The sequence below is a fragment of the Chiloscyllium plagiosum genome, unplaced genomic scaffold (assembly GCF_037043375.1).
Source record: "Chiloscyllium plagiosum isolate Xiang-an unplaced genomic scaffold, Cpla_swu_hap1 HiC_scaffold_8, whole genome shotgun sequence".
NCBI classification, from domain to species: domain Eukaryota; kingdom Metazoa; phylum Chordata; class Chondrichthyes; order Orectolobiformes; family Hemiscylliidae; genus Chiloscyllium; species Chiloscyllium plagiosum.
In genome coordinates, this window is record NW_028270146.1 from 50104347 (window position 1) to 50118284 (window position 13938).

Genomic DNA, 13938 nt, shown 5'->3' on the forward strand with positions numbered 1-13938 from the left:
AAAAAATATCAGTGTCAAGTCCGTCGTCATTAATGGAGATGGAGAGGTCCAGGAAGGGGAGAGACGTATCAGAGATGGTCCAGGTAAATTTAAGGTCAGGGTGGAATGTGTTGGTGAAGTTGATGAATTGCTCAACCTCCTCGCGGGAGCACGAGGTAGCGCCAATGCAGTCATCAATATAGCGGAGGAAGAGGTGGGGAGTGGTGCCAGTGTAATTACGGAAGACCCCACCCTCCAACCGTAACAAGGACAGAACGTCCCTGGTGCTCACCTTCCACCCTACACCAACCTTCACATAAACCAAATCATCAGCTGACATTTCCGCCACCTCCAAAAAGACCCCACCACCAGGGATATATTTCCCTCCCCACCCCTTTCCGCCTTCCGCAAAGACTGTTCCCTCCGTGACTACCTGGTCAGGTCCACGCCCCCCCCCCACAACCCACCCTCCCATCCTGGCACCCCCTCTGCCACCGCAAGAACTGTAAAACCTGCGCCCACACCTCCTCCCTCACTTTTATCCAAGGCCCTAAAGGAGCCTTCCACATCCATCAATGTTTTACCTGCACATCCACTAATATAATTTATTGTATCCGTTGCTCCCGATGCGGTCTCCTCTACATTGGGGAGACTGGGCACCTCCTAGCAGAGCGCTTTAGGGAACATCTCCGGGACATCCGCACCAATCAACCACACTGTCCCGTGGCCCAACATTTCAACTCCCCTTCCCAGTCTGCCAAGGACATGGAGGTCCTGGGCCTCCTTCACCGCTGCTCCCTCACCACCCGCACCTGGAGGAAGAAAGCCTCATCTTCCACCTTGGAACACTTCAACCCCAGGGCATCAATGTGGACTTCAACAGTTTCCTCATTTCCCCTTCCCCCACCTCACCCTAGTTCCAAACTTCCAGCTCAGCACTGTCCCCATGACTTGTCCGGACTTGTCCTACCTGCCTATCTCCTTTTCCACCTATCCACTCCACCCTCTCCTCCCTGATCTATCACCTTCATCCGCTCCCCCACTCACCTATTGTACTCTATGCTACTTTCTCCCCACTCCCACCCTCCTCTAGCTTATCTCTCCACGCTTCAGGCTCTCTGCCTTTATTCCTGATGAAGGGCTTTTGCCCGAAACGTCGATTTCACTGCTCCTTGGATGCTGCCTGAACTGCTGTGCTCTTCCAGCACCACTAATCCAGAATCTGGTTTCCAGCATCTGCAGTCATTGTTTTTACCTCTATTGTGGGTTGACCTACAATGCAGGTAGGGAAGGAATTTTGACCCAATGACTGTGAAGGAACAGCAGTATATTTCCAAGTCAGAATGGTGAGTGGCTTGGAGGGGCATGTGGCTTGAAGGATATGGTCATGAGTTTGGAAGTGCTGTCGAAGGATTTTTGGTTAATTTCTGCAGTACACCTTGTAGATCGCACACACTGCTGCTATTGAGCACCGGTGGTGGAGAGATTGAATGTTTGTAGATGTGGTGCCAATCAAGCGAGTTGCTTTGTCCTAGATGGTTTCAAGCTTCTTAAGTGTTGTTGGAGCTGCCTCCATCCAGGCAAGTGGGGAGTATTCCATCACAGTTCTGACTTGTGCCTTGTAGATAGTGGATAGACTGTTGATAGCATCACAGCCACTTGCAATTACACCTATGCTCAGCCAAAGCCTTGATGAAATTTCTAACTGACCCGCACAGGGTGAAATGCCAGGTAGTCGTAATGTCCTTTTGAATGGAAACTGAGTTCACAAAATACTTGAGCCAACATAATTATATTCATTTTTTAAAATAGTCTAGAGTAGAGCAATTTTGTTGTCAAGTATTTAAAAGTAACTACCCATTATTGGTTTTGAGTGACAGCTGTAGGATATAAAGTAGTAAAAAATGAGTGAAAACACTTTTTGTAATTAAGGATTTCCTGCTGGATGCACAAATGAACATGCAAACATTTGAATTATGAGCAGAAGTAGACTATTCAACTCCTCAGGCTTTCTCCTATATTCAGTTAGATCATCACTGGTCTGTTTGTGTTTTGAATTCCACACTCTCATGTACACCTAACTTAACCTTTGTTTCTGCTGCTGAACAACAAGTATTTACCTCACCTTAAAACTAACAAATGAGCCTTTCTTCACTGCCTTCTGAGACAGAGAATTCCAAAAACTTGTATGAATTCCTCTTGGAGAGAAAAAAGCACAATTCCAGTGCTCTGTAGTTCTGGGCTCAGCCACAAGTAGAAACCACCTTTCAATATCTGGCTTGTTGTTAAGGATCTTTAATCAAATCATCCCTCAATCCTCGAAACTCCAGTGGAAACAAACCCAGCCCATCCAACCTTCGCTCAAGCCAACCTTCTCATTCAATGTATCAATCTAGTAAACCCCTCTAAACCATTCCATTGCATTTATATTCTTTCTTATATAAGGTACTAAAGTTGCACATCGTATTTAAGATGTGGTCTCACCTATGCCCTGTAAAACGGAAGTAACATTTTTATTTCCATGCTAAAAACATTTCTTGTAATAAACAAAATCATTTAATTGGCCTTTTTAATTATTTGTCATATATTAATTCCAACATCTTGTGACACATGCACTAGAACACCTAGATCTCTCTGTTGGGGCCCTCCAAACCTCCAACAGCTATGAGGAATGCAGCACTGCCCAGTGCCCTCAGCAACCAGAGAATGGCCACTGACTACACAGGAAGAAAGGGACCAAGGTTGCAAGCTGTTCAATAATGGGACAGGAGTCCATGAGGAGGAGCAAAATTAGCTCATTCAACTTGGTCATTAGAAGGGATGAAAAGAAATCAACATGTGAGTATAGGGGAAAGCAATCTTGCAAAAATATGCCAAATATATATCATGGATGTATTATATCGAGCAATAAATATCTATCCTCTTTGGTTCTTTGTCACATCACTTAGAATGTAGATGATTTATTTACATTGTGTTTTATTTATTTCATATTTATATTATATATTGTGGCTGAAAATCTTGCTTTGAAAACTTTGTTTCCATATAAATAGTTTTGATTTAAATAATGGCTTCCCAGAATATATCTATGACTTAAAATGGGGCATTCCTTTATTGAACTGTCATTGATAATATTAGGATTGATATATGAACTTAAATCTAAAACAGTGTTGTGGAAATGGATATTATTGACTTGCAGGAAAGCTTTAAAGTCCTATTTCAGCATGGTGTGATGAACTGAGATATGGTTATTTTGTGTTTATTTTAAATAAATGGCTCAGTTCGCTTGTTTCAGAGGGCTGTATTTTAAATATTTTAACAATGCTGCTTCCGTTTATCTGTCGATGTGCTACCTCAGTCATTGTCAGCATCACTTGAAAATGCAAGGGCGTCTAGTACTCAAATTGCTCATTAATGCCTCTGATTGCTTGACGTCTATTGTCATTGGCTTAGCCTGTCACTTTCCCTTCCTCGGTCTCTTTTATTCTCTTAAGTACCTCATTATTCATCCCATTTTATACATTGCATCACATTTATCAGTCTCCATGCTTACTCCTCCAAATTCTCTTCTGTTTCTCAGGTCACTTTTTTTCCTCTCCCTAACAAAGCAATAACACAAAAAAGACTTTGCGGCCAAAGTGTTGCTCCTAATCTTTTTTTCTTTTTCAGTAAGTGTCCTAGAATTGCCTGTGTTGCCATCAACTCAAATTGCAGGCTGTTCTCTGTCAAAACAATTTTTGTTGCACTCCCTTCATGTTTTTTGCTGTTCAGTTGTTGGTTAACTCTTAATTAGAAGAAATTATCTTCAATTTTGCTTGTGTTTTATGTTGAAAATCTTGATGCTTTTGCTGAATATCCCTTTATATTCACAGGTCTTTTGTGGTGATGTTGGTGGTATGTATGCACAAGAGCTTTGCTATTTTTTTCGTTTTTAAAACATCATTTTTCCAAGCAAACTTTCATATGACATTAGCTTCCTTGCTAATTAGTTTAGCTGGTATCAATAAAACAAAAGGATCATGCTTACTCCCACCTTTGCTGCAAGTTTTTTTGCATGCAGTGATATAAACACGAAGTTTTGAGTTATAGGTCAAATCTCCACAAAAGATGGTTTTCTGAAAATTAGTGGGCCAAATCAATCATGATTACTGCATTCAATACATAATTCCATATATTTTTATAAACAACACCATCCCTCTTCCACGTTTAACATGCTTTGCATGGGGCTTTGATTAGAGAATATGATGAAGGGAAATCATCCTGGATCGAAGATTCTATTTCCAGTTCTAATGGTATCTATACAATTTTTAAGAAAATAATATCCCAATAACAAATCAAATCAAATAATCAAAATAGTACTAAACGAGTCAATTCTTCATTCAATATAGAAAGGGCTTGTTGAATCAATTGTTGACAGTTGACATATTTAATATTTAATTCTTATTATTTTACACAATATTTATTAAACCAACTGTCAGTTCCTTCTCCAAATTTACTTCCAATTCATTTTATTTTGCAACGTGATTTAGTGCAGAAGGAAACATTTCAAATTTTATAATTGCTTAGCTCTAAGTAAAAAGGTAGATGTTCTTGTTGGTGCAATATTTTGCTAAACATGAAGGATAAGCAGAGAATCCATTTGCATCACTCACAGTTTCAGAATTAGCAGGTTAGGAGATAAGGTCTGACCATCTTCAATGACTGTTGACCTTTGCAGAGGTATGTTCACTTGTCCAGGGCATCTCTATGCCTTTGGTTAATCAGTGTTGCTTAGAATTGCGGAATTTCTTTGAAACTGTCGTAAGGTAATAAAGACAAATAACAGCAGAGAACCAGTCAAGAGGAAAATGCTCTGGGCTACTATTAAACTATTGCTTGCTGTCTGTCAGATAAATGCTCAAGAACTTTTAATGAGAAAACTCTTAAGGGAGTCAGACAAATTAGCCAAGTTGGTGTCATCCTTTTTACATAAATTATACTGTAATATTATAAAACCATAACTTTTATTGAAGCTAGGAAAATAAAGTAATAAACTACTTTGTATGTTTAAATGTAGATAAAATCAAGCAGCTGCATTTTCAAACCTTTCAAGATAATCTGTTTATAAAAAAAAGCTTTTAGAGGCTCAGTGCATTATTATTTACACTAAAAGCATTTAAAATGAAACATGATGCTGTTTATAAGAATGAGTGAACCATGAAGTGAACTGAGCCTGGCTAATGTGATGTGGGACTCTAAAGGAGCACAGATTGCTCACTTTCTAGGAGTCAAACATTTTGAAGAATCTGAATAATGGTCCTTCACCCCATAAGGACTTGTATCATGTTTTAAAGGGATCCATTCAGTTCTGACCATGGTTCAGCCATTTGTATTAACTGACCCATTTCATGAGATGAGAGTTTATTATCGAATATGAATAAGTTGCCATCTCAACATTCGCTGTAATAAATGCTGATGATCCTGAACGTCACCTTATGTTGCGAATGAAATTTTCATCTATATTATTGTCAATGGATTCTTTCTTCAAATGATTTAAAGGTCTTTGATTTTTATTGCCTTTTTTGTTCTTCACAGCAGCTTTACAATTCAGTAATTCTGCAGACCTACATCAAATGTGTCATTCAAATCAAATATCCAGTTGTTACATTCTGATTCTCCTGTCTTTCTGCCCTCCCTTACCTTACAAAGGGAAAAATGTGGTTTTCTCCTCATCCTTTTTTTTAACACAGGTTAGCTTTTTTTTGTCACAGGTTAGCCTGTTTGTTAAGACATTACAGATAATGTATTTTACTGTGTGGACAAGTCAATGCAGAAAGGTCAATCACTATGAAAATCCACTCGATCAAATAGTGAGTGTGCCGAATGCATTGTATTCTGCCACTGAACAGCAATGCTGAGTATTCAGAATGCTGATTAAATCAGAACATTTAAGATTGTTTTGCATGCAGGTGCCAGGAGCAGTTGAATCAAGCTGCCACAAAAGACCAAATTACTGATAGACTGAAACCCTGGTGCTCTAATTTAAACACACATAATCAGAAGAGAATTTGGAAGAGACAGTTATACCGTCTTACAGGCTCTGACTCTCTGGTTATTAGCCACAAGGTATTATCATAGACATTAACATATGTTTTCCAAATTGCTGATTCTCATTAAACACTATCCACAATTTAAGCAAAAAAATACAAAGGCTTTAAAATTAATAATTCCCACCCTCACCATTAAATTGGTTCACTTTCATGTGCTAATTGCTACTTTCCTGTATCATAATGGCAATCCAGCCTGGCATTGTAAAAACACAATCAAATCCAGTCTCTGTTAAATGGGTCCTTCTTACTGTAAAGAAGGAATGAAGTTTCTTATTTGTAAACAGGGTTTCGACAGAGAACACACTTCTTTGAGAAAAAGAAGATGTAACATTTTGTTTAATCTGAAAATTACATTTTATCCCACACCTCTTGCTCTGAATGTTCCATTAATGTTAATATTTTCCTTTGGTTTCTACAAAACAATGAAGAAGCAGACTTTAAAAAGTTTATTTATGATAATGGTTTCTTGGGATGTGGTGGTACCATTTCCACCTCTGAACCAGAAGTCCTGGGTTTAAGTCCCACCTGCTCCAAAGGTGTGTCGTAAGACATCTTACGGATTTATTAAAAATACCCAAATGGTGATAAGAGAAATTATACCTGATAGTGCAGCAGGTAAATACTGTAGGCTAGGGAGGTCTTGTGATGGAGTGGGCAGCTTCCCTACCTCTGGGTTTGAGTCAACCACTGGAACTTTATAGCCACAGAGAATGTATCCATAATAGTTTGACTATCTACCTGAAAGTCATTGCAATAATCCTATAGCAGGCAATAAGAGCAAAAGAATATCCTGGTTAGCCAATACCTGCAGAAGGTAATGGGAAACCATTGCAGTACCTTGTCAAGAATAACCATGGACCAACACATGGAAGTCCTTGCTAACCAGTGCTCTACATGGGGCCTGAAATACCAAGATCCTTGATCTATTCTGTTAATTACATATTAATTGTATTTTGTTTGAATGCAGGATCTAATGAAGTTATGATTTGGAGGTGCTGGTGTTGGACTGAGGTGTACAAAATTAAAAACCACACAACACCAGGTTATAGTCCAACAGGCTTAATTGGAAGCACTAGCTTTCGGAGCACTGCTCCTTTATCAGGTGGTTGTGGTGGACGCAATTGTAAGACACAGAATTTATAGCAAAAGTTTACAGTGTGATGTAACTGAAATTATACATTGAAAAATACCTTGATTGTTTGTTGAGTCTTTCATCTGTTAGAATGACCATGATAGTTTCACTTCTTTCATATGTAAATCACAAAGCTTTTTTTTAAAAGTTACTTTCTCAGGTTAACTGTAATAATTGGTGTCAGCCAGATAATATGTTGAAGGTATTAGCCCCTGTGCCCCGTCTGTGCCATAATGTTCAGACTGATTCTAATCTAAAAAGTGAGTTAACAGAGTCTTACATGGATTCATGCAGTTTTTGAGCAAAGTACAATGTAACTCTGCAAGTACAAATTCACCCCACAAACGTATATGTATATGTGTGCATGTGGGTTTGTGTGTGTGTCTGTCTGGGGTTGGGGGTTGTGAGTGTGAGAGAGAGTGTATATGTGTGTGTATGTGAGCGTAGAATGTCTAAGTCTGTGAGAAGGTGCATGCGTGAGTGTGGGAGTGTGTGTGAGTGTCTGTGTGTGTATATAATGCAATGGTGGTCACCTGTAGTGTGACATGAACCCAGGGTCCCGGATGAGTTCCTCCCTATGGGTACGGAACTTGGCTATCAGCCTCTGCTCGGCCACTTTTTGCTGCTACCTGTCCCGAAGTCCGCCTTGGAGGATGGTCACCCGAAGCTCCGAGGTCGAATGTCCTGGACCGCTGAAGTGTTCCCCAACTGGGAGGGAACCCTCCTGTCTGTTGATTGTTGTGCGGTGCCCATTCATCCGTTGTTGTAGCCTATGCTCGGTTTCCCCAATGTACAATGCATCAGGGCATCCTTGCCTGCAGCGTATAAGATAGACAACATTGGCTGAGTCACATGAGTGCCTAATGAATGTTTTCATTCTACTTGCCTTCACCAGAGTCTCATGCAGTACATTCCCTGTCCAAACTAATCATCATGTAAAAACACTTTTCATCATATTCCTTTTCCTTCTTTTGCCAATTATTTAGAATCTCTACCTTCATGTTCTCAATTGTTTCACAGTTTCTCCTTACCTATCTGTCTGTTTCTACATGGAAAGCAGTTCTAACTTCTCCAAATGATCTTATAGTTGAAGCTCCTTAATCCTGGAACCAATCTCATAAGTCTCTCCTGCACCGACTCTAATATCTTCACATCTTTTCTAAAGTGTAGCACCCAGATCTACATATAAGGCTACAGCTGAGTTCAAACTGCTGTCTTTTAACCTCCTTGCTCTTGTAGTTTAAGCATAGAATGCTGCTATGTTTTACTAACTGCACTCTCAACCTGTCTTGTCATCTTCAATGCTTATGCACATATACAATCAGCTTCATTTTATCCTCTAACCCCTCTGTATCCTTTATTTTATACCATCATTCCTTAGTCTTCCTAGCAAAATGTATCACCTCACCTGTCCTTCACAGTGTTTGCAATGATTTGTCAGCAAGCAAGAGGTCATTTTATTAGATCTCTGTGTGAACCTTGAGCTTTTGCAGACTGCCATCTGCTCTGAACTGAATATGCCTTCTTATCTTAAAACATTTGAGTGCACACAAAGCATGGTTGACCTAGAGCTAATAGGCAACATTTTTGTGCCGTTACTGTATACAGGAGACATATTGAGGTACCATGCTTTTGGAAATGTGTAGGTAATCCTGGTCATCTTTTACAAGTCCAGAGCTGCAGCTAATTATTTGCGTTCATGTTAACACCATTCCTGATCCAATTTGCAGTCTCTAATCTTTTCAGGGTCCTTACCTCTCTCCTTTGTTGCAACAGACATTCTTCTTTCACAAAGTCTCCCATTCGAATGGATCTTTATTTGAAAAGGATTAAGTTAGTTATAATTTCTAGCGACTTTTATGAATGTTCATGGATTACTATGTTAAAGCCCATTACCAGGTCAATGAACAGCATTTAAAGGTCATTGTTATTTCCAATGGATTTTTCTTGAACTAGATTTACTGTAAATATCATGTTGATCATTCTTCTTCAAAAAGGAAAGCCATTCACTGACTCTATAAGATAAATGACAGTCCTGTTGAGAGTAATACTTGCGTGATTTATTTTTCCCAGTGAAACATTAAATTGTTTCTTTACTACAAAGGGCTGTCAAGGCTGCGTTGTTAAGTGTTTTCAAGGCAGAAATAGACAGATTTCTAATCATGAAGGGAATCTGGATACGGCAGGAAATGGAAGTTAAAGATGATCAGATCATCTCATTAAATGGTGAAGTAGACTTGATGAGCCAAATGGCCAACTTCTGCTCCTACATCTTGTGGTCTTATGAGCTTGATTCCTTTCTATTTGTAAAGGTGAGTCTTAGAAACATCATTCATTCTGAAGATTGTTAAAGTGCTCTGCCATAGAAGGAATCTTATATAGGTTCTTCAGACACTGATTGCTGTCTGCAAGGAGGATGGTAATTGTAATGTTGTGATATGCCCAGATCTGGAGTGAGGTTCCCCAGTTCATTCAAATTCCAAATAGGATACTGAAAACTGATCAGCTCCTCACTGAGCAGGGATGAACTGGCATCCCTTTCTTATTCTCCTACACCCCTCTGTTGGTTGGTTGCAATAACATTATTTTTAAAAGTATCCTCTCCTTTCTCCAAAACCAATTAACTTATGCTTTATAAGGAGTCAATTTAGTTAGGCTTTCTCAAACTAACAAAAAGAGTGAGCTTATTAATTATTAAATGTGAAAAGAAATACTAACAGAACACACCTGCATGCAAATTAGAAATTAGAAGTGAGTCCAAAGGATTAGCCTCTGAATTGTTCACAAAGAATGGCTATGTAGTTGTGATTGTTGCAGTAGAGGTTAGCAGTAGCATTGATGTTGGTAGCTGAACAATCTATCTCATGATCTTTAGTTTTGCAGATTGAGCTTCTGTATTTCTCATTCCTCTAAACTGTGAATAATTTTCAGAGGGCGAGAGAGAATCTTTTGCTGTCCTGTTTCATTACTTAACTGGTTTGCAGCAGTTGGAGTGCGAGAAGGTCTTTATCTGTAACACAGAGGTCATTAGGTGATAGTTCTTTGACTGAGATCTTCATAGCATGATAATGCTTGAACCCAGGATAGTATACATGAGAACCTTTGGTCCCACTAACACACTCCAGTAGAATTAAAAACTGGGCTTTGTGTGTTCTTCAAAGGGGAAAACACAAAATGTGCAGTTTGGGACATAATCTGCAGATGGTGGAGAAAGGTTCATCAGTCCCTTGTTATTTTTGTATTCATAAGAGATTACAGTCTAGTTTGTTTGAATCTGCCTCTTCTTTTGTGTTGAGTTTTGATGGTTTTCCCATGCATCTATAAGTGTGAAATTCTGTGGTCTTTCTCTTCTCAGACAGCTACTTAATTAACCTGGGTAGCCATTTTTGTCTGTATCAGTTCTCTTTTAAAAATGTATTTTGGAATTAACAATATAAAGATCTACAATGCTTCACTGCTCTAACCCATAGTTATCACAATGTTTTTGGAAGTGTAGATAGCAGACCTTCACGGACAGCCATCAGGTTGTGCTTCCTCAGGCTCTACCATGTTTTTCTCCCACAGCTTGTTCTTTCAGTCCTCACTTTCTCCTAGTTGATCTTTCTCTCTCTTAGTTTGGTCTGTAGTTGATGTTCAGCTTGATGGTTTTTCTCTTGCTGGTGCTACTTCTGTCAGGCCAGACGTATCTGTGAGATTGTGCACATGATCTAATAGCTTGATCTATGGCTTAGTTAATCTGATCAAGCCAATCTTGGCACTTGCGTTTGATTATTGACGTTGTTCTGAGTGATATCTCCTAACTTCTTCCAAGAATCCTCAATTTCTATTTCATCTTTTGGGATACTGGCAAAGTCTATGGTTGATTTTTGTTCTAGTTCCTATCTCTTGATTGAGTTTTTTTAAATCATTGTGTCAAGCTTCCTTCATATTTGACTTTCTGTCATAGCATTTTTGGCATTATTTCCAAATATATGATGCTCCTGACAACTTAATAATCGGACCAACATACTGTCAAAGAACATGCCCCTATAACAATACTAAAATTTTGTTTGTTTGGTTCTGAGTTATGTGCTTGTAATGTATAACTCTATAAATGTCAAAAGATTGGTATAAGTTTTAACCATTAACAATAGGGAATAGAACCATAACCCAATTTTGTGCTAATGCCCTGTTATGCTACACCCCAGTGATACCATCCACACATACCATGTTAGATATTGTATGTCATATAATCATAGAGATCGACAATGCAGAAAAAGACTATTTAGCCCATTACATCCATGGCAGTCAAAAACAACTAACTAACTATTCCAATCCAATTTTCCAGCACTTGGCCCACAGCCTTGCATGCCTTGACATTGCAAGTGTATTGTCTAAACACTATATAAATGTTATGAGGATTTCTGCCTCTATCACCCTTACTGCTGACTAACCCAGCTGGACTGCAACACCATTTCACTCAAGCCTTTCACTGCCTCTGTGTTTGTCAGACATTTATCTCTGGATGAACCTAACTTTCCTCCAGTTAATTTTCATTAAGATGAGGCTGTGAATTGGCCCTCACTGCATTCTCTAACAGTCAATTTTATTCTCCTTCCTCAGGCATTGTCTTAAGGTGACCATGTGAAAATTCAACATTCTCTTTGACACTAAGTTAAGCATCTGGTACGATATCCTTTAGGTCACAAAGACAGTCTAGAGATTAAACTCTAAACTTTCCTCCCCCAGTGTCTCCATCTCTCTTTTTCCTCCTTGGATGCTTCTGCTTTTACCAAGCTCCCGGCCTCCTCTCCTAAAGCCACTGCCTTTAGGTCTAATTCCTCTCCTGGGCAGAACCTGGAGATGTTTCATAACATTAAGGTGTTTCCTGTATGGAAAGCATTGTTGTTGTAAGTTAGTTGATCACAGTTAGGGCGGGAGCAAAAGTGTTACAGTGCTCCTAAGCTAGAGAAGAGGCAAAACAAAACCCAGCTAAATTTATCATAGAGTTACATATAGAATCATACAGCATGGAAACAGACCCTTCGGTACAACCAGTCCATGCCAACCGTAATCCCAAACTAAACTAGTCCCACCTGCCTACACGTGGCCCATATCCCTCCAAACATTTCTTATTCACAAACTTATCTAAATGTCTTTTAAAAGTTGTAACTGTACTGATATTCTTCTGGAAGTTCATTCCACACACAAACCACTCTGTAAAAAAATTGCCCCTCATGTCTTTTTAAAATTTTTCTCACCTCACCTTAAAAATATGCCCCCCCCCCGTCTTGAAATACCCCACGCCAGGAAAAGGCAGCTATCATTATTAGTTAACGATGTAGACTGAAAGTGCATACATGTTAATTTTGTGTCAGGACAGGTCTGGACTCCATTGCAATGTTGGCATGGTGAAGGGCTCATCAATACTCAAATGATGGTGCTGTTAGAAATAATCTTTTGGGTAAAAAATCTAAGATCTACTGTGCAAACATATCTAGGCATCAGTCAGTACCTTCTGGAGAGGAGAAGAGGGTGCAAATTGGAAGGAAAAACAAAATAGATGGCGTACAGTTAAAGTTGTTTTTATGTTTTTATCCATATATTGATCAAATCACTACCAACGGCTTCAGTCATTACAAATAGTGTAGTACACAGGATGATATTGACTTCATTGTTATTGCTGGGTAAGAATGAAATCAATCATTACTTTCTGCTTTCGCAATGAAGACAATCAATTTAAATTCCAGCTTGCTTTAATCTCTGTAATTGATTTTTATTTTACAGATCAGCAACTACAGATCTGCTTTTGTCTCCTTTTCTGAGAAATATTTCCTGAGAATATTTGTCTCCCCTGTCTATCTTTTAACATGACAAACACTTGCATTTATATAGTGCCTTTGATAACCTTGGTACTATGTACACCCAAAAGTGTTTTACACCAATTTTGAAGTGGGCAGTTACAGAGCAGTAGGGAATAACGCACCTGCGTATTAATTATGCAAACTGTGCAGAGTAAGGTACCACACATAGCAGTGGTGATTATGATTAGATAATCTGTTTTAATGATATGCATGAAGGAGAAATATTTGCCAGGGCAGTTTAACAAAAAATACATACTTGTGGGAGACGATTATTCCAATATCTTAATCTCTTAATCTTGAACTGCTGAAAGTATGTGCAATAGCAGGAAGTTCCCCATTAGTTTGTAGAATTGCAGGGAATTTGCTTCTGCTGTCTAAAGTTGGCAAATTGTATGTTTTATTTTTTCCTGACTTCAAGGAGTTTAGCCAGACACTCCCAGTCAAGGGCCAGTATTTACCATTCATTTTGGTTGAACAGGGAGATTGAAAAAGGCACCACAAAGTAGTGCAAACTGTTTACTAATATGTAAATACTATCACCCTTTAATGGTTTCAACTCCATTGCGAGCTGACCTCAGTCACAAGTACTTCAATAACAGCTCACATCATCTCCTCCGTTTGATTATTGACATGTAACTATGCCTGGAACATTGTCATTGACTGCAAAGGATGTCTGCTCACATTGAAGTGTCTGACGGGCCCCCTGCATCATGTGACTTGAGCTGACCTGGTGCAACATGAGGACCTCAGAGCAGTCCTTCCCACATCTTATTTGATTGAGATTCTGTTTGGATTCTTTAAAATGTCAATCTATCCTTTCTTAAATGCCGGGTCCAAAACTACACACAGTATTCCAGGTGGAGCTTAATCAACATCTAGCTGTGACAAGACTTTCCTG